Raw genomic sequence first — 18,682 nt, 5'->3', positions numbered from 1 at the left:
GATAGATATAACCTCTGAGTTTTGACTATTCAGGAACAGCCCCAAATTTTCGGTCATGTAGTCAATTGTAAGTCGGCTGAGGCTTTGTAAAGTTGGTGTTTAGGGGTGCTCACCAATCCTTAGCATCCAAATCTAAGGGTGGTTGGGTGGTAGATGTCTCTAATCATGATTGCTATTGCAGTGCTTACAAATTGGGGGATCCAAGAAGGTATTAAGATGTAGCCTCCCCAATTGTGGGAGTGCGTCACAGTGGTCTCACCAGTGTATTCCATCTGAAAAGAGAGAAAGAAGCAGCTGTCTGGAAGCAAGGATTCCTGGTGGGAAATGGAGACTGGGACACAGACAGATAATCAGACAGAAAGAACTCCAGGAAGCCATGACACCGAGAGAGATTTCTAGGTCTGGGAAAGGGGGCATGTCAAGTCATCTTACAGCAATATTAAAGTTATTTGTGTTTGAAGTGACAGCATGTGTCCATGTATTAGAAGGTAAACAGATCTTCATTACCTCTTCCCCTTTGGAATCTCAACAGCATTCTAGTCTGTATAAGGCAATTCACTTATATTCTGCATGTTGCTTTCTTTTGCTTTCCTCAGCTCTGGTCTCCCCCGCTGGACTGCCAGCTCTTTGAGAGCAAGACTGGACATAAATTTATTATACTGCTTCAATTTTTTCAAAAAGCTCAATCACTTTTTTTTTAATCTTCATTTTATTTTCTTTCCATTAAAAAAAAAATTCACTGGAGTCCAAGATAACACATTTACCATTACGATGTATTTTGGAACAAATGTCAATCACGGGGCAACCATTTCCAAAGGAATTTTAATTATGTACTGTCTCACTGAACACTGAACAAAGTTGCACAATAGTCTGTGGAGTTAGAAGTGACTTTCTCTGAAAGCAACTGTCTCCCGTTAAAAGTAGAAAATTAAAGAAGTGCAAGGCATTCCATTCCTTCTTCATTCAAGTTGATACTTTTTTAAAGGCTGGTCCAACTGCACTTCAGACTTTGTGTACTTTTCCCCCCTCACTGATAGTATTTGGCAGAAGTTTTTAATAATAATTCAAAAAAAAAGAAAAGAAAGAAAAATCCAGACTGAGTTTGTACTACCCTTGTGAACCTCCCTGGAGAAATGCTGCTCTTTGCTCAGCAATTCCTGCTTGAAACAGAGAGCCAACACAAGGAAAACAGCTGGGCTCCCTTCCTGGTCTCCATTCAGAGCGGCCAGTCTGGAAACAAATCTGCAAAGGCAGACGCGGGGGAGGGAGAGGACACCTAAACAGAACAGAGGCTGAGATCACGAAGAATCCTTCAGTGTTCTAAGAGAGATAGAATTCTAAGGGACTGACTACTTTATGGCCTGCATCTTTATTATAATAAAAAGCTTAGCGATTATGTTGTTTGAAAACTTAAAATGAGATGAAACTGTAGATCACATGACTGTCCCAGGCTCAATATTTCACAGTTCTGTGGACTCCAGCTTTAACTGGCTGGATGAGGGCAAAATACGAAAACCACTAGGGGAGCATCACCCAGTTCACTAGTCCCAGGCTAATTTTTATCTTCCAGTTGAAGACAGTTGAGCTGATTCAGGTCAGAGACATCTTTTAAGTCCCAACAATAGCAACATCAATAGGGATAACATGCCCCTCACCTCCACCCCAGTGAATTCAGCATTCACCGTGCCAGGCACTGGACCTGCACTGCGCAAGCATCAATTCCTCCTCAGAACAGCCTCAGGAGAAGCTCAGATCAAGAGAGGTGAAGGAACCGGTCCTGGAGTTTCTCTCAAGCCATCCTGACCCCAGAGCTGTGCCCTCACCGCTGTACTACACTGCTACTACCCTTTAACAGTCAATGCTCCACTTACAACATGACACCATGTAAATGCTGAAAAATCGGAATTCCCAGGAATCTGAGCTCTTGAAAAGATTCAGAAGAGGGCTTCTCATGGGAGGAATGTGAAATTTTTTAAATGTTAGGTTCAGGGAAGGAAATCTGTTGGGTTTATCAGTTAATGCACAAAATCATTTAACTTCCAAATAGATTGGCCCTCCCACATCTCAGGTTAAAGAGCAGTCTGTTCTCAATCTTTTACTTTACCAAAAACAGAAGTCTAATCTATTTAATTACAGTCACTTTTACTAGGCCATAGGATAATGGCAGGTCCCAAGGCAGGGAAATCTCTTTCAAGAAAACACTTCTGGGAGAGGCGTCTACAGTGAGCTGGCACTAGATCAATCCTTTTCCTCTTAGTCTCTAAGCAGCAAGGACACCATGAGTTTTGCATATAACATGTATTCTTTTTTTTTTTTTTGCGGTACGTGGGCCTCTCACTGTTGTGGCCTCTCCCGTTGCGGAGCACAGGCTCCGGACGCGCAGGCTCAGCGCCACGGCTCACGGGCCCAGCCGCTCCGCGGCATGTGGGATCTTCCCGGACGGGGGCACGAACCCCCGTCCCCTGCATCGGCAGGCGGACTCTCAACCACTGCGCCACCAGGGAAGCCTATGTAGTCTTAATTACAATTCCTCTTTCGTTAGATCAGATAACACCTTGCCCCACTCTGATTAATTTCACATAGTAGTGATTAAATCCAGTCACTCCTGCTGAATACCCCAGACACCAGTTTGCCAGACTAAGTGCAGGAAGCTTTATATTCAGAGTAGCATCTTCATTTCCATCTAACTGTGTTGTTCCTTCCTTGATCTTGACCTCTGAAATAGAAACAAACGCCCATACGTGGTGCTAAGGCCAAAAGAAGGGGCCCAATATTCATCCAGCATGGGGGAGGGAGGGATCTGTGTACCTTGTGTCAGGATGACTTTTACCACTGGTTCACATTTTTTACTTTCTTCTCAGCTTCTTTGGCCTGCACCCGTGATGTAACATGACGGACCTAACCCATGTGGTCAAAAACTCAATGACCCCAATGAACACAGGAACACTAAGAGACAATGAAACAAGAAGGAGAAACCACTAGAGATGCTGCTTCCCAACTCTGACACTTGCATAGACCTTGTGGGCTTATCCCCAGGTGACCTGTGCACCCACAGCGAACACAACAGAAGGTCAAAACCATATCTTACGGAATTGGACACAACCTTCCCAAAGGCTGGCACGCTGTAGCACAATGACATTTTCATCAGTAAATGCAGTTACGGTGGTCATGTTCCACGTGTATTGGAAAAGATGCAATCGTTATTTTTGAATGATTTTCAATATTTCCGATTGTTTCAAAGTCTTTTCGTGAACTTTATAAAGACACTCCAACTTCTTTTATTTCTTCTATTCCTTTCTTGTCTTTCACATCAAGCTCTATGAGGGTGTATCATAGAGGATGCATCCTGCATTCATGTGTATATTAGATAAGAGGAAGCTTTTGAATTTACCCTCCATAGTCCATGAAGGATAGAACCCTCACATTATTTTGGATTGAACCAAAAGATCTTAAGCCAAAAGGAGGCCACTGAAAACCAAATTCTACTCTCAAATCTCAAACAGGTTTCCAAAGCATATTGGAAAACTGCTTTGCATAGCAACAGAGTCAGGAATGTTTTCAGCTCAGCCTGGAGGGAGGACCGTGCTGGGATATATGAAATAGTTACTGACTTAGAACCTACTTTTTGTTTAAGATTGCAAATATTCCTAGCAGGGCCAAGCCTGGATTTCTCATTAGGCCTTCAGAAAGCAGCAGCCATCCGTCACAGTCTTTTCAAAGGCTGCATTAAATGGCTTGTGTACATCTGCAGGGTTTCTGTGTTTGATCCTAGATTATGTTTTCACTAAGGTTAAGGGTTAGAGTTTTGACAGATGTGGCTGTAGTCTAAACGGCCCACGTTATCTGCCCCTTTTCCACACACATACAGTATGCGATAGCCAAGTTTGTGACATGTCTCAACTTTGATACCAGCAAACGAGGGGCGGATGGAATGTGGGCTTGAATACTTAGTTAGGTTTGGGTTTTAGTTTCAGAGTCAGTATGAAGTCCAGTGCGGCATCTGAGGGGAAATAGGATTATGTCATTCTGTCACTGTTTCATTCCAACTAGGTTGCAGTTTCTTTTCTCTTTCTTTTATTTTCCCCTCCTCTAACTTTTACAGGACTTTCCACTTTCTCCATTTTTTTTTCATTGCCACAGCTTGACCTTGCTATTTCCAATAAACCAAAGTGGAAACTGAATGAGAGTGTGTCTCGGATTCAGACCTCTTCGTGTGAATAGCTATTGTGCAAATATATGATTTAGCATCCCTGGCTTCCTCATTGAGGAGGTCAGTGGGCCAATGTGACTTAACTGCAACAAGATGGCAAACTTCCAGGGACATGACAGTTATGTTGTTTAACCTAAATTAAGTTACCAGCACCACACTATGCACAGGAGGGATGTGCAAGTCCCTAACATTTTACTTATTTAGCCTAATCAGTGTGCCAGGTGTGTATGAGGCAAGGAGGAATAAAGATAAATAAGCACGTGTCCTCCTTTAATCGGCCTACCTGCTGGGAGTTCTTAATCTGAACCACTGGGAAGTCCACAATTATGTGAAGAGAAAGAGATATATTTCAAAATGATAGGATAAGTGTTAGAAGACAGATATGCACAAGGGCATTACATTGAGAGCTCGGTGAGGAAAGTGTGAATCCCCCAGTCACTGAAGCTCTGAGAAGTTAAGTGAATCGCCCAAGGTCACATAGCAGAACACAAATTTGAAACAGATCCGTCTGATTCAGAACAAAGCTTCCCTTTCCATTCTATAATGGCTTTTCACAATTTTCACAGAATTGTGGCTATGTTAATTTGGCTTTGTAACATTAATGGTTAAAGAGAAGCACTAACTCTTTGCACTCAGGTAGACGAGGAAAGGCCAAGAGGGTTATCTGAAATCTGTGCTTCCTTATCTGTGCTTCCTTATCTACCAAAGCTGAGAGCCCGCTTCTTCCTACGGCCTTTCACATCCCACTGTGCCAGCTCCTCTCCAATCCTGGGTGCCTATCACCCTTCCCCAGGCCTGCCCTTCCAGAGCTAAATAAACAATTATGCCACTATTGCTAAAAAGTGGCAGAAAACAGAAGCAAAAATTGACATTGTCGGTTCTCTCACTTCTCAGTCCCATATGGACATTTTTGCTACAAAACTATGGTGATCTGAAAGCCTAATTATTTTTTAAGACTTTCTTTAAAACAATATATGGACCCTATTACAGTACTCACTGACTTCTTCACTCTGCCTCTGCTCTGGCGGTTGGTGAGTTTATGATTTACAGCTCAAGTGAATGCTGTGCTCAGGTTCATTGCTCCAATGTGATTATAGCTGACAGTGGTTCTGGATACCAGAGCGATTTTAACGATTATTAACTTCACTGTGGGCTGAAAAATGACTTACACGCTAGTGAAGCTTAAGTAGGCTCAGCATCACAGCTTCTGTGCACTTTACTCCATTTCTCCACTTTAGTCTGGACACAAAGAAAGTGTGGGGGTTTATTTTTTTTATCCTTTTGTGTGTCCTAAAAAGGAATTCCAGGCTAGTTGCTTTGGACGTATAATATCGTCCAGAGGATGAACTACCATGAAATCAGGTCCAAGTAGTTTTGAGGTCTTACCTGAGAAATAAGGGCACTGACTAAGTCAGCCTAGACATCTGTCAAGAGGCTGCCTGGGTGAAAGTTGATTGAGTCTCTCTCCCTCTCTGTTTCCTTGCTGTAGACCTCCAGAGTTGTTTAGATTTACTCCAGTTCCTACTGGACCAATTAGTCAAAAATAAGTTCTGTATTCTCCCAATTAAAATCTGGAAACACTCACCTTCCATGTACAATGGGCTGTCCTGGCTGGTCTCACACAGCCAAAAAGGAACTTAAAATAGAAAGGCAGGACTCTCAGTACATTTGAGTAGCACATGGAGTGTCACATCAGTTTTAAACGTTAAGTGTCCCCATTGCTTTAGTCTGAGCTCTTGAGCCAAACTAATACCCTCACTCTCCTTTTCCATCATCTTGGGGAGACGAGGTAGTGGAATGAGTTAAAACTCCTTAGCTGATCTTCTCTGCTGGGCCAAACCATGCAAGCACCATCCTTTGGGTCCAGTTTGGGACTTTTATGAGAGAACCTCTCTGTCTCTTGGTCTTAGCCAGTATTTAGGGAGTAAGTGCTATATATCATAGCCAAAGTTTGTGCCAAAATAGTTAAATCTTTCTTCATTTGAACTACAAGGAACTCCTAGGGCGATGCACTACAGATGTAAAGAAAGTTTGACAAATATTGGTCAGAGCGAGTAATGACTTGCATACCTATTCCAGGGGGAAAAAAAAAAAAGATCTAGAAAAAAGAATAAGAAGAAAGGAAGGGTCAGTAAGACTTCCCCAAGGTGAAGAAAATCTATCACCTCTCTATTCCATAATCCTGCAAATGGGCCTGACAATGGCTTTCATACCCCAGTGAGTCTGAAGTAGGTTGCACACCCCTGACTTGGTACCCAAGACTGTACACTGGAAGGCAGAGAAAAATTACAACTTTGATTTGTATGCTTATTTCATCTCATCTGTTTTATTTCTATTTGTTATATTTTATAGTACATATAAATGTTAGAATAATGGTGTATGTATACAATTTAAAAATAATTGTATGTATATTGGAGGACACTCCAAAAAAATTGAAGTGAGAAGAATGTTCAACCAAAACACTTTCAAAATCACTGCTTTCCACAAATAAAGCACCCATGGCTCATACTTTTTAACTCACTACAGAATCCTTCTCTTCCTCATGGATTTCCTGAATCCTCTAATGGCGAGATACAAACTTTATTTAGGTGATACAAACGAAATTTAACACGTCATGAACTGGACAGTCTCCTGTCAGAGAACTACAAAGTGAGGCAGAAGGCAAGAAACTTTTATAGGATAAAGAATAAGGAACAAGGAAGAGACAAATAGGAAATATCAGATAGTCAACGTTGTTTGTGGTGAGAAGGCCCGGAGTGGGCTTGGCGCGTTTGGGGACTGGATGACTGAACACAATTATACTGCACTTTTGGTCAGGCAGAGTTTTTACAAGGATACAAAGTTATCTAAGTTTCAGTTTGATGACATGACACCCCAGGCAAGAGTGGCTCCATCTTGGGCCTAGAGATTTATTTCAACACCATCCACTCGGATACGCAAGCTAGCAATCTCAGACTCATTCTCAAGTGGTCCCTGTTACTAAGCTCCTTATCCGAGGGATCACAAAGTCCTATTGATTACTTCTTTGAAGGCATCTCAGATCAGAGCCTTTTCTATATTCCAGCCACCACCTTGATACATACTTTCATTATCTCTCGGTTGAACTACTCCAATAGCCAAGTTACTAGACTCTCTGCCCTTGACTCTTCTAGTCATTCTCCATACCATCACCAGAGTAGCCTTTCTAAAAACCTTTCATTAGATCACTGGCTTCCTTAGGAACTTGCAATAGGAATGCACCATCACAGGATAGAGTTCAAGGTTCTTAACACAATATGTCATGGTCTGACTACGTCCTGACCTACAAGTCATATACTCCTCTCTGCTGTGCTCCAATTCTCCAACTCTCTCACATTGCTGGACTTCTCACCGTTCTCCAAACAGTGCGTTCATGCCTTTGTTTATGGACTACTCCTACCCAAAATACTCTTCTTCCCCTCACCTTTTCTTTGTCTTTGTTAGAGCAGCTTAGCCTATGCCCTCCCTAATACAACAGCTATGACCTGCTTGAGCATATACATGTCTGGTACTGTAATACATTATCTCATAGCACCCTATTTTGATTCTCATTTGACATAAGGAGTAAGTAGCAGAGCCAGGATTCCAATCTATATCCGTGTGGTTCCAAAGCATATGACATTAATCACTGGGCATTAAATTTTAAAAGCAAATGCAAATGTCACCGCCTGGTGACAAACCCATTGAGGAGTTAATTGCTCTCCCCAAGTAAGTTGTTCCTATTTCTCTCACAGCATTTATAATACTGTGCTTTAGTTTGCATCGTAGTAGACTGTGAGCTCTTACAGGTCAAGGACTATTTATACTCACCTTTACATGTAGGGTACCTAGGACACGCTGACACATACAAGATGGTCAGTAAATATTTGTTGAATAAATCAACTCACAGATGTTCTGTCCTTCCTTCTTATTTTTTTTCCTCGACTCACTATGTTCCATCCCATCTTTAATATAAATGCAAAGGTGTCAAGAATGCCTGACACAGTACCCCATACAGAAAAGGCTTTATACAGCAGAGAAATTGTCAACACCTTTACAAAGTTTCCCTACACTGACTCCAAGACCTTGCCTCAAAAACAGAGCGACTACTACACACAACGACAATTTTAATGAGATATAATTTACTTATCTCACCTTAAGTGTATATTCAATGGCTTTGGACAAATGTATTCACTCAGGTTATCAACACTAAAATAAAAATAATGAACATCACCCCAAAAGGTTATTTGCTCAGTCCTCTTCCCAGTTGATCTCACCCCATAACTGTGTTCAGGGAGCCAGGGATCTGCTTTCTGTAAATACATGGGGCATTTTTCTTTTCTAGAGTTTCGTTACACTGAATATCATACAATACCTACACTTTGTGTCTGAATTCTTTCACTTACCATACTTATTCTGAGATTGATCCATGCTGTCATGTCTTAGTGCATTCATTTTTACTGCTGAATAGTATTCCATTGTTAAATATTGTATTTATACATTCACCTGTTGATGGACATTTGTGTTGTTCTCAGTTTGGATTCCATTAAATAAAAGAGCATTTGTGAACAACTCTTTATGTGCACATATGCCTTCATTTCTCTTGGATAAGTACCTAAGAGTGAATTGCTTTATCATATGGTAGATATATGTTTAACTTTATGAGAAACTGCCAAAACTCTTTTCCAAAGTGGCTGTAAAATTTTACATTCCCATCAGTAGTGTATGAGAGTGCCAGGTGCATCATATCCTCACCAACAGCTGGTGTTGTCACTCATTTTAACTGTACCCACTCTAATGTTCTAATGATGTGTAGTGATATCACGTTATGGTTTTAATTTTCATTTCCTTAATGATGAATGACAGTGAAGATCTTTTCATGAATATATTGGCTGTCTATCATCTTTGGTGAAGAGTTTGTTCAAATTTGTCCATTTTTTGTGTAGACTTTTTATTGGTTCTTTTAGTGAGTCATAGGAGTTTTTTTTAATGTATTCTGGAAAGCCGTCTTTTGTCAGATATATATTGATAATATTTTCTCACAGTCTGAGGCTTGCCTTTTCATTTGCATTTTCTTGCTGGTATATTATGAGGAACAGAAGTTTTAAATTTTAATGTAGCCAAATTCAAACATCTTATATTCATGCTTTTGTGTCCTATCTAAGAAATTTTTGTCTACCTGAAGGTTACAAAGTTTATTCTAAAAGTTTTATAGTTTTAGCATTTACATTTAGGGCTATGATCCATCTCACGTTAATTTTAGTGTGTGATAAAGTAAGGGTTGAGGTTCATTTTTTCTATGTCGATAATAAGTTTTTCCAGACCATTTGCTGAAAAAGTAATCCTTTCCATATTGAATTACCTTGGCATCTTTGTTGAAAATCAATTGACCTTACATATGCAGGCCTATTTTTGGACTCTCTATTATGTTTCATTGATCTATGTGTCTGAACTTATGCCAATAACACACTGTCTTGATTACTGTAGCTTTACAGTAAATGTTGAGATCAGTAAGTTTTCTAACTTTACTCTTCTTTTTCAAAAAATTTTTGTTTTTTCCAGGCACTCAGATATCCATATAAATTTTTGAATCAGCTTGAAACTTTCTACAACAAAGACTTCTGGGATTTTTATCGGGATTTTACTGAATCTATAAATCATTTTGGAGAGAAGTGACATTTTAATAATACTGACTCATAACAATATTGATTTTATTGAGATTTCATTGAATCGAGAAATTAATTTGGAAAGGGTTGAAATTATAGCAATATTCAGTCTTCCAAGCTATCAACATGGTAAATCAATCCATTTATTCATTAATTTCTCATAGAAATATTTCTATTTTTCAGAGTAGGGTGCTCCGGACGTGCAGGCTCAGCGGCCATGGCTCACGGGCCCAGCCGCTCCGCGGCATGTGGGATCTTCCCAGACCGGGACAAGAACCCATGTCCCCTGCATCGGCAGGCGGACTCTCAACCACTGCGCCACCAGGGAAGCCCAGAGTAGAGGTTTTATGTATTTCATGTTTGGGGATGCTATTGCAAATAATATTGTCGTAGTTATTATTCTCATTTCTATTTGTTTATTGCTAATATATAGAAATACAATTGATTTTTGCATACTAATTTTTTTTTCTTCTGGTACGCGGGCCTCTCACTGCTGCGGCCTCTCCCGTTGCGGAGCACAGGCTCCAGATGCGCAGGCCCAGCGGCCATGGCTCACGGGCTCAGCCGCTCCGCGGCATGCAGGATCCTCCCGGACCGGGGCACGAACCCACGTCCCCTGCACCGGCAGGCGGACCCTCAACCACTGCGCCACCAGGGAAGCCCTATACTAATTTTGTATCCTGAAATCTTACTAAAATAACTTACTACTTCTACCAGGTTATTTTGTTTTTTGGGTTTTTTTTGGTAGATTTGTGAGGATTTACAGCATATTTGATCATGTCATCTGTGAAAAAAGGTGGTTTTACTTGTGGCTTTCTAATTTGTATACCTTTTATTTCTTTTCCTTATTACACTGGTAAGAATGTCCAGTAGATTGTTGAACAGAAGTGGAAAGGGTGAACATCTTCATCTTATTCTTAATCTTAGGGCAAAAGGATTCAGGTTTCACCATTAAGTGATTTGATAGTAATAGGTTTTTCTAAATAACTTTATTGAGATATAATTCACATGCCACAAAATTCAACCATTTAAAGTGCACAATTCACTGACTAGTATATTCATAGAAATGTGCAATCATCAGCCTTTTATCAGATTGAGGAGGTTCCCTTCAATTCTTGGTTTCCTGGGAGATTATTATAATGGATGTATGTTGAATTTTTTCAGATGCTTTTCTTACATCAACTGAAATGACCATATAGTTTTTCTCCTCTATTGTAATAAGATGAACTACATTAACTGATTTTTAATGTTAATCAACCTTCTAGTCCTGGGATAAACACCACTTGGTCATGGTATATTATGCTTTTTATATATCTCATTGTTGGTTTGCTAATATTTTGCTAAAAAATTTTGACCCATGTTCATGAAGGATATTGGTCTGTAGTTTTCTTTTCTTGTATTATTTTGTCTGGCTTTAATATCAGGATACTGCTGGCCTTGTAAAATGAGATTAGAAGTGTTTCTTCTGCTATATTTTCAAAATGAGTTTATGTTGGGTTGGTGGTATTTCTGCCTTGAATGTTTCATACAATTCACCAGTTAAGCAATCTCGATCCACAAGTTTCTTTGTAGGAAGGCTACTAATTATGAATTAATGTCTTTAATTGATATTCAGGTTTTCTATCAATTTTTGGAATAGTTTTGATTGTCTTTCAAGGAAATTTTCCGTTTCATACAGGTTGTTGAGTTCACTGGCATCAAGCTGTTTATAATATCCTGTTAGTTACCCTTATAATATGTGCAGGATCATAGAGATATTTCCTTTTTCATTATTGATATTGGTAATATTTATATCCTTTTTGTTTTTTCATCAATATAGCCAGAGGTTTATTTATTATATTGATCTTTTCAAAGAATCAGCTTTCGATTTCATTGATGTTCTTTATTTTTTTTTTCTGTACTTTATTTCATTGATTTATTATTTGTTTCCTACTGATTTGGGGTTTAATTTGCTCCTGTATTTCTAGCTTAAGGTAGATCTCTAATGATTATATTGGTTAGGTTTTTTTTTTTAACATCTTTATTGCAGTATGATTGCTTTACAATGGTGTGTTAGTTTCTGCTTTATAAAAAAGTGAATCAGCTATACATAAACATATATCCCCAAATCCTCTCCCTCTTGCATCTCCCTCCCACACTCCCTACCCCACCCCTCTAGGTGGTCACAAACCACCAAGCTGATCTCCCGGTGCTATGCAGCTGCTTCCCACTAGCTATCTATTTTATATTTGGTAGTATATGTAAGTTCATGCCACTCTCTCACTTCGTCCAAGCTTACCCTTCCTACTCTCCATGTCCTGAAGTCCATTCTACACGTCTGCGTCTTTATTCCTGTCCTGCCCACAGGTTCTACAGAACATTTTTTTTTTTTTTAGATTCCATATATATGTGTTAGCATATGGTATTTGTTTTTCTCTTTCTGACTTACTTCACTCTGTATAACAGGCTCTAGGTCCATCCACCTCACTAAAAATAACTTAATTTCGTTTCTTTTAACGGCTGAGTAATATTCCATTGTATATATGTGGCACATCTTCTTTATCCATTCATTTGTCAATGGACACTTAGGTCGCTTCCATGTCCTGGCGATTGTAAATAGAGCTGCAATGAACATTGTGGTACATGACTCTTCTTGAATTATGGTTTTCTCAGGGTATATGCCCAGTAATGGGATTGCTGGGTCGTAAGGTAGTTCTATTTTTAGTTTTTTAAGGAACCTCCATACTGTTCTCCACAGTGGCTGTATCAATTTACATTCCCACCAACAGTGCAAGAGGGTTCCCTTTTCTCCACACCCTCTCCAGTATTTGTTGTTTATAGATTTTCTGATGATGCCCATTCTAACTGGTGTGAGGTGATACCTCATTGTAGTTTTGATTTGCATTTCTCTAATGATTAGTGATGTTGAGCATCCTTTCATGTGTTTGTTGGCAATCTGTATATCTTCTTCGGAGAAATGTCTATTTAGGTCTTCTGCCCATTTTTGGAGTGGGTTTTTTGTTTTTTTGATATTGAGCTACATGAGCTGCTTGTAAATTTTGGAGATTAATCCTTTATCAGTTCCTTCATTTGCAAACATTTTATCCCATTCTGAGGGTTGTCTTTTCATCTTGTTTATGTTTTCCTTGCTGTGAAAAAGCTTTTAAGTTTCATTAGATCCCATTTGTTTATTTCTGTTTTTATTTCTATTTCTCTAGGAGGTGGGTCACAAAGGATCTTGCTATGTCATAGAGTGTTCTCCCTATGTTTTTCTCTAAGAGTTTTATAGTGTCTGGCCTTACATTTAGGTCTTTAATCCATTTTGAGTTTATTTTTGTGTGTGGTGTTAGGGGGTGTTCTAATTTCATTCTTTTACATGTAGTTGTCCAGTTTCCCCAGCACCACTTATTGAAGAGGGTGTCTTTTCTCCATTGTATATTCTTGCCTTCTTTATCAAAAATAAGGTGACCACATGTGCGTGGGTTTATCTCTGGGATTTCTATCCTGTTCCATTGATGTATGTTTCTGTTTTTGTGCCAGTACCATGCTGTATTGATTACTATAGCTTTGTAATATAGTTTGAAGTCCAGAAGCCTGATTCCTCCAGCTCTGTTTTTCTTTTTCAAGATTGTTTTGACTATTCAGGCTCTTTTGTGTTTCCATACAAATTGTGAAATGTTTTGTTCTAGTTCTGTGAAAAATGCTATTGGTAGCTTGATAGGGATTGCACTGAATCTGTAGATTGCTTTGCATAGTACAGTCACTTTCAAAATGTTGAATCTTCCAATCCAAGAACATAGTATATCTCTCCATCTGTTTGTATCATCCTTAATTTCTTTCATCAGTGTCTTATAGTTTTCTGCATACAGGTCTTTTGCCTCCTTAGGTAGGTTTATTTCTAGGTATTTTATTCTTTTTGTTGCAATGGTAAATGGGAGTGTTTCCTTAATTTCTCTTTCAGATTTTTCATCATTAGTGTATGCAAATGCAAGAGATTTCTGTGCATTAATATTGTATACTGCTACTTTACCAAATTCACTGATTAGCTCTAGCAGTTTTTAGGTAGCATTATTAGGATTCTCTATGTATAGTATCATGTCATCTGCAAACAGTGACAGCTTTACTTCTTTTCCGATTTGCATTCCTTTTATTTCTTTTTATTCTCTGATTGCCATGGCTAGAACTTCCAAAACTATGTTGAATAATAGTGGTGAGATGGGCAAGCTTGTCTTCTTCCTGATCTTAGAGGAAAAGGTTTCAGTTTTTCTCCATTGAGAATGATGTTGGCTGTGGGTTTGTCATATATGGCCTTTATTATGTTGAGGTAATTTGCCTCTATGACTACTTTCTGCAGGGTTTTTATCATAAATGGGTGTTGAATTTTGTTGAAAGCTTTTTCTGTATCTATTGAGATGATCATATGGTTTTTATTCTTCAATTTGATAATATGGTTTCTCACACTGATTGATTTGCATATACTGAAGAATCCTTGCAGTCCTGAGATAAACCCCACTTGATCATGGTGTATGATCCTTTTAATGTGCTGTTGGATTCTGTTTGCTGGTATTTTGTTGAGGATTTTTGCATCTATGTTCATCAGAGATATTGGCCTGTAGTTTTCTTTCTTTGTGACATCTTTGTCTGGTTTTGCTATTAGGGTGATGGTGGCCTCATAGAATGTGTTTGGGAGTGTTCCTCCCTCTGCTATATTTTGGAAGAGTTTGAGAAGGATAGGTGTTGGTTCTCCTCTAAATGTTTGATAGAATTCGCATGTGAAGCCATCTGGTCCTGGGCTTTTGTTTGTTGGAAGATTTTTAATCACAGTCTCAAATTCAGTGTTTGTGATTGATCTGTTTATATTTTCTATTTCTTCCTGGTTCAGTCACAGAAGGCCATGCTTTTCTAAGAATTTGTCTATTTCTTCCAGGTTGTCCATTTTATTGGCACAGTGTTGCTTGTAGTAATCGCTCATGATCCTTTGTATTTCTGCAGTGTCAGTTGTTACCTCCCCTTTTTCATTTCTAATTCTATTGATTTGAGTCTTCTCCCTTTTTTTTCTGGATGAGTCTGGCTAATGGTTTATCAATTTTGTTTATCTTCTCAAAGAACCAGCTTTTAGTTTTATTGACTTTTGCTACTGTTTCCTTCATTTCTTTTTCATTTTCTAATCGCTATGATTTCTTTCCTTCTGCTAACTTTGGGGTATTTTTGTTCTTCTTTCTCTAACTGCTTTAGGTGTAAGGTTAAGTTGTTTATTTGAGATGTTTCTTGTTTCTTCAGGTATGATCCTACTGCTATAAACTTCCCTCTTAGAACTTAGAACTTGCTGCATCCTCTTAGAACTATGATCGTACTGCTTGCTTCCCTCTTAGAACTGCTTGCTGTTTTGGATTGTTGTGTTTTCATTGTCATTTGTTTCTAGGTAATTTTTGATTTCCTCTTCGATTTCTTGAGTGGTCTCTTGGTTATTTAGTAGTGTATTGTTTAGCCTTCATGTGCTTGTATTTTTTACAGATTTTTCCTGTAATTGATATCTAGTCTCACAGCGCTGTGGTTGGAAAAGATACTTGTTGATTTCAACTTTCTTAAATGTACCAAGGCTTGATTTGTGACCCAAGATATGATCTATCCTGGAGAATGTTCCATGAGCACTTGAGAAGAAAGTGTATTCTGTTGTTTTGGGATGGAATGTCCTATAAATATCAATTAAGTCCACCTTGTTTAATGTATCATTTAAAGCTTGTGTTTCCCTTATTTATTTTCATTTTGGATGATCTGTCCATTGGTGAAAGTGGGGTGTCAAATCCCCCACTATGTTTGTGTTACTGGCAATTTCCCCTTTTATGGCTGTTAGCATTTGCCTGGTATATTGAGGTGCTCCTATGTTGGGTGCATAAATATTTACAATTGTTATATCTTTTTCTTGGATTGATCCCTTGGTCATTATGTAGTGTCCTTCTTTGTCTCTTGTAATAGTCTTTACTTTAAAGTCTGTTTTGTCTGATATGAGAATTGCTACTCCAGGTGTCTTTTTATTTCCATTTGCATGGAATATCTTTTTCCATCCCCTCACTTTCAGTCTGTATGTGTCCCTAGGTTTGAAGTTGGTCTCTTGTAGACAGCATACATACAGGTCTTGTTTTTGTATCCATTCAGCCAGTCTATGACTTTTGGTTGGAGTATTTAATCCATTTACATTTAAGGTAGTTATCGATATGTATGTTCCTACTACCATTTTCTTAATTGTTTTGGGTTTGTTATTGTAGGTCTTTTCCTTGTCTTGTGTTTCCTGCCTAGAGAATTTCCTTTAGCATTTGTTGTAAAGCTGGTTTGGTGGTACTGAATTCTCTTAGCTTTTGCTTGTCTGTAAAGGTTTTAATTTCTCCGTCGAATCTGAATTAGATCCTTGCTGGGTGGAGTAATCTTGGTTGTAGGTTGTTCCCTTTCATCACTTTAAATATATCCTGCCACTTCCTTCTGGCTTGCAGAGTTTCTGCTGAAGATCAGCTGTTAACCTTTTGGGGATTCCCTTGTATGTTATTTGCTGCTTTTCCCTTGCTGCTTTTAATATTTTCTCTTCGTATTTAATTTTTGATAGCTTGATTAATATGTATCTTGGCATGTTTCTCCTTGGATATATCCTGTATGGGACTCCCTATGCTTCTTGGACTTGATTGACTATTTCCTTCCCCATATTAGAGAAGTTTTCAACTATAATCTCTTCAAATATTTTCTCAATCCCTTTCTTTTTCTCTTCTTCTTCTGAGACCCCTATAATTCGAATGTTGGTGCATTTAATGTTGTCCCAGAGGTCTCTGAGACTGTCTTCAATTCTTTTCATTCTTTTTTCTTTATTCCACTCTGCAGTAGTTATTTCCACTATTTTATCTTCCAGGTCACTTATCCATTCTCCTGCCTCTGTTATTCTGCTATTGATTCCTTCTAGAGAATTTTTAATTTCATTTACTGTGTTGTTCATCATTTTTGTTTGCTCCTTAGTTCTTCTAGGTCCTTGTTAAATGTTTCTTGTATTTTCTCCATTCTATTTCCAAGATTTTGGATCATCTGTACTATCATTACTCTGAATTCTTTTTCAGGTAGCTGCCTATGTCCTCTTCATTTGTTTGGTCTGGTGGGTTTTTGCCTTGCTCCTTCATCTGCTGTGTATTTCTCTGTCTTTTCATTTTGCTTAATTTACTGTGTTTGGGGTCTCCTTTTCGCAGGCTGCAGGTTTGTAGTTCCCGTTGTTTTTGGTGTCTGCCCCCAGTGGCTAAGGTTTGTTCAGTGGGTGTGTAGGCTTCCTGATGGAGGTGACTGGTGCCTGTGTTCTGGTGGATGAGGCTGGATTTTGTCTTTCTGGTGGACAGGACTGTGTCCGGTGGTGTGTTTTGGGGTGTTTGTGACCTTATTATGATTTCAGGCAGCCTTTCTGCTAATGGGTGGGGTTGTGCTCCTGTCTTGGTAGTTGTTTGGCATAGGGTATCCAGCACTGTAGCTTGCTGGTCGTTGAGTGGAGCTGGGTCTTAGCGTTGATATGGAGATCTCTGGGAAAGCTTTCATTGTTTGATATTATATGGAGCTGAGAGTTCTCTGGTGGACCAATGTCCTTAACTCAGCTCTCCCACCTCAGAGGCACAGGCCTGATACCCTCTCTTCTTTCTTTCTTTTTTTTATGACAGGCCAGGTGTCAGGCCTGTGCCTCTGAGGTGGGAGAGCTGAGTTCAGGACATTGGTCCACCAGAGATGTCCTGGTCAGAGCACCAGAACCCTATCAGCCACATGGCCCAGAAGAAAAGGGAGGGAAAAAAAAAGAAAAAAAATAATAAAATAAAATAAAGTTATTAAAATAAAAAAGTATATTAAAAATTAAAAAGTCATAAAAAAGGAGAGAAAGAAGAGAGCAACTGAACCAATAAACAAATTCACCAATGATAACATGCGCTAAAACTATACTAAAAAACAAACAAAAAAATACGGACTGATAGAACCCTAGGACAAATGGTAATAGCAAAGCTATACAGACAAAATCACACAAAATAGCATACACGTACACACTCACAAAAAGAGAAAAAGGAAAAAATATATATATATCTATATATAAAAAAAGGAAGAGAAACCAAATCAATAAACAAATCTACCAATGATAATAAACTCTAAATACTAAACTAAGATAAACATAAAACCAGAAACAAATTAGATGCAGAAAGCAAATCCCAAGTCTACAGTTGCTCCCAAAATCCATCGCCTCAATTGTGGGATGATTCATTGTCTATTCATGTATTCCACAGATGCAGGGTACATCAAGTTGATTGTGGAGATTTAATCTGCTGCTCCTGAGGCTGCTGGGAGGGATTTCCCTTTCTCTTCTTTGTTTGCACAGCTCCTGGGGTTCAGCTTTGGATTTGGCCCCACCTCTGTGTGTAGGTCACCTGAGGGCGTCTGTTCTTCACTTAGACAGAACAGGGTTAAAGTAGCAGCTGATTAGGGGGCTCTGGCTCATTCAGGCAGGAGGGAGGGAGGGGTACGGAATGCGGGGCAAGCCTGCAGCGGCAGAGGCCAGCATGACATTGCACCAGCCTGAAGCACGCTGTGTGTTCTCCCGGGGAAGTTGTCCCTGGAACGCAGAACCCTGGCAGTGGCAGGCTGCACAGCCTACGGGGAGGGGAGGAGTGGATAGTGACCTGTGCTCGCACAAAGGCTTCTTGGTGGCTGCAGCAGCAGCCTTAGCGTCTCATGGCGCCTCTGGGGTCCACACTGATAGCTGCGGCTCACGCCTGTCTCTGGAGCTCATTTAGGCAGTGCTCTGAATCCCCTCTCCTTGCGCACCCCA

The 18,682-nt window shown here is 39.4% G+C and overlaps 1 protein-coding gene across 3 annotated transcripts in view; it reads right to left on the bottom strand.

Annotated features, from left to right (window-relative positions):
- The window catches only part of RGL1 (ral guanine nucleotide dissociation stimulator like 1), a 279,015-nt gene that overhangs the window by 182,049 nt on the left and 78,284 nt on the right, over positions 1-18,682 (bottom strand). The window contains exon 1 of one of the 3 annotated variants that reach the window (XM_067728887.1): positions 1,683-1,819. The exons of the other annotated variants lie outside the window; for them this stretch is intronic. The gene's annotated coding sequence lies outside the window, so the exon portion shown is untranslated. Of the gene's footprint in view, positions 1-1,682; positions 1,820-18,682 lie in introns of those variants that run through there. 3 annotated transcript variants of the gene reach the window in all.

This window comes from Pseudorca crassidens, chromosome 2, assembly GCF_039906515.1.
Source record: "Pseudorca crassidens isolate mPseCra1 chromosome 2, mPseCra1.hap1, whole genome shotgun sequence".
Taxonomy (NCBI): Eukaryota; Metazoa; Chordata; class Mammalia; order Artiodactyla; family Delphinidae; genus Pseudorca; species Pseudorca crassidens.
Note: the sequence above shows the minus strand (reverse complement) of the source record. Positions and strands in the feature narration are given on the sequence as shown.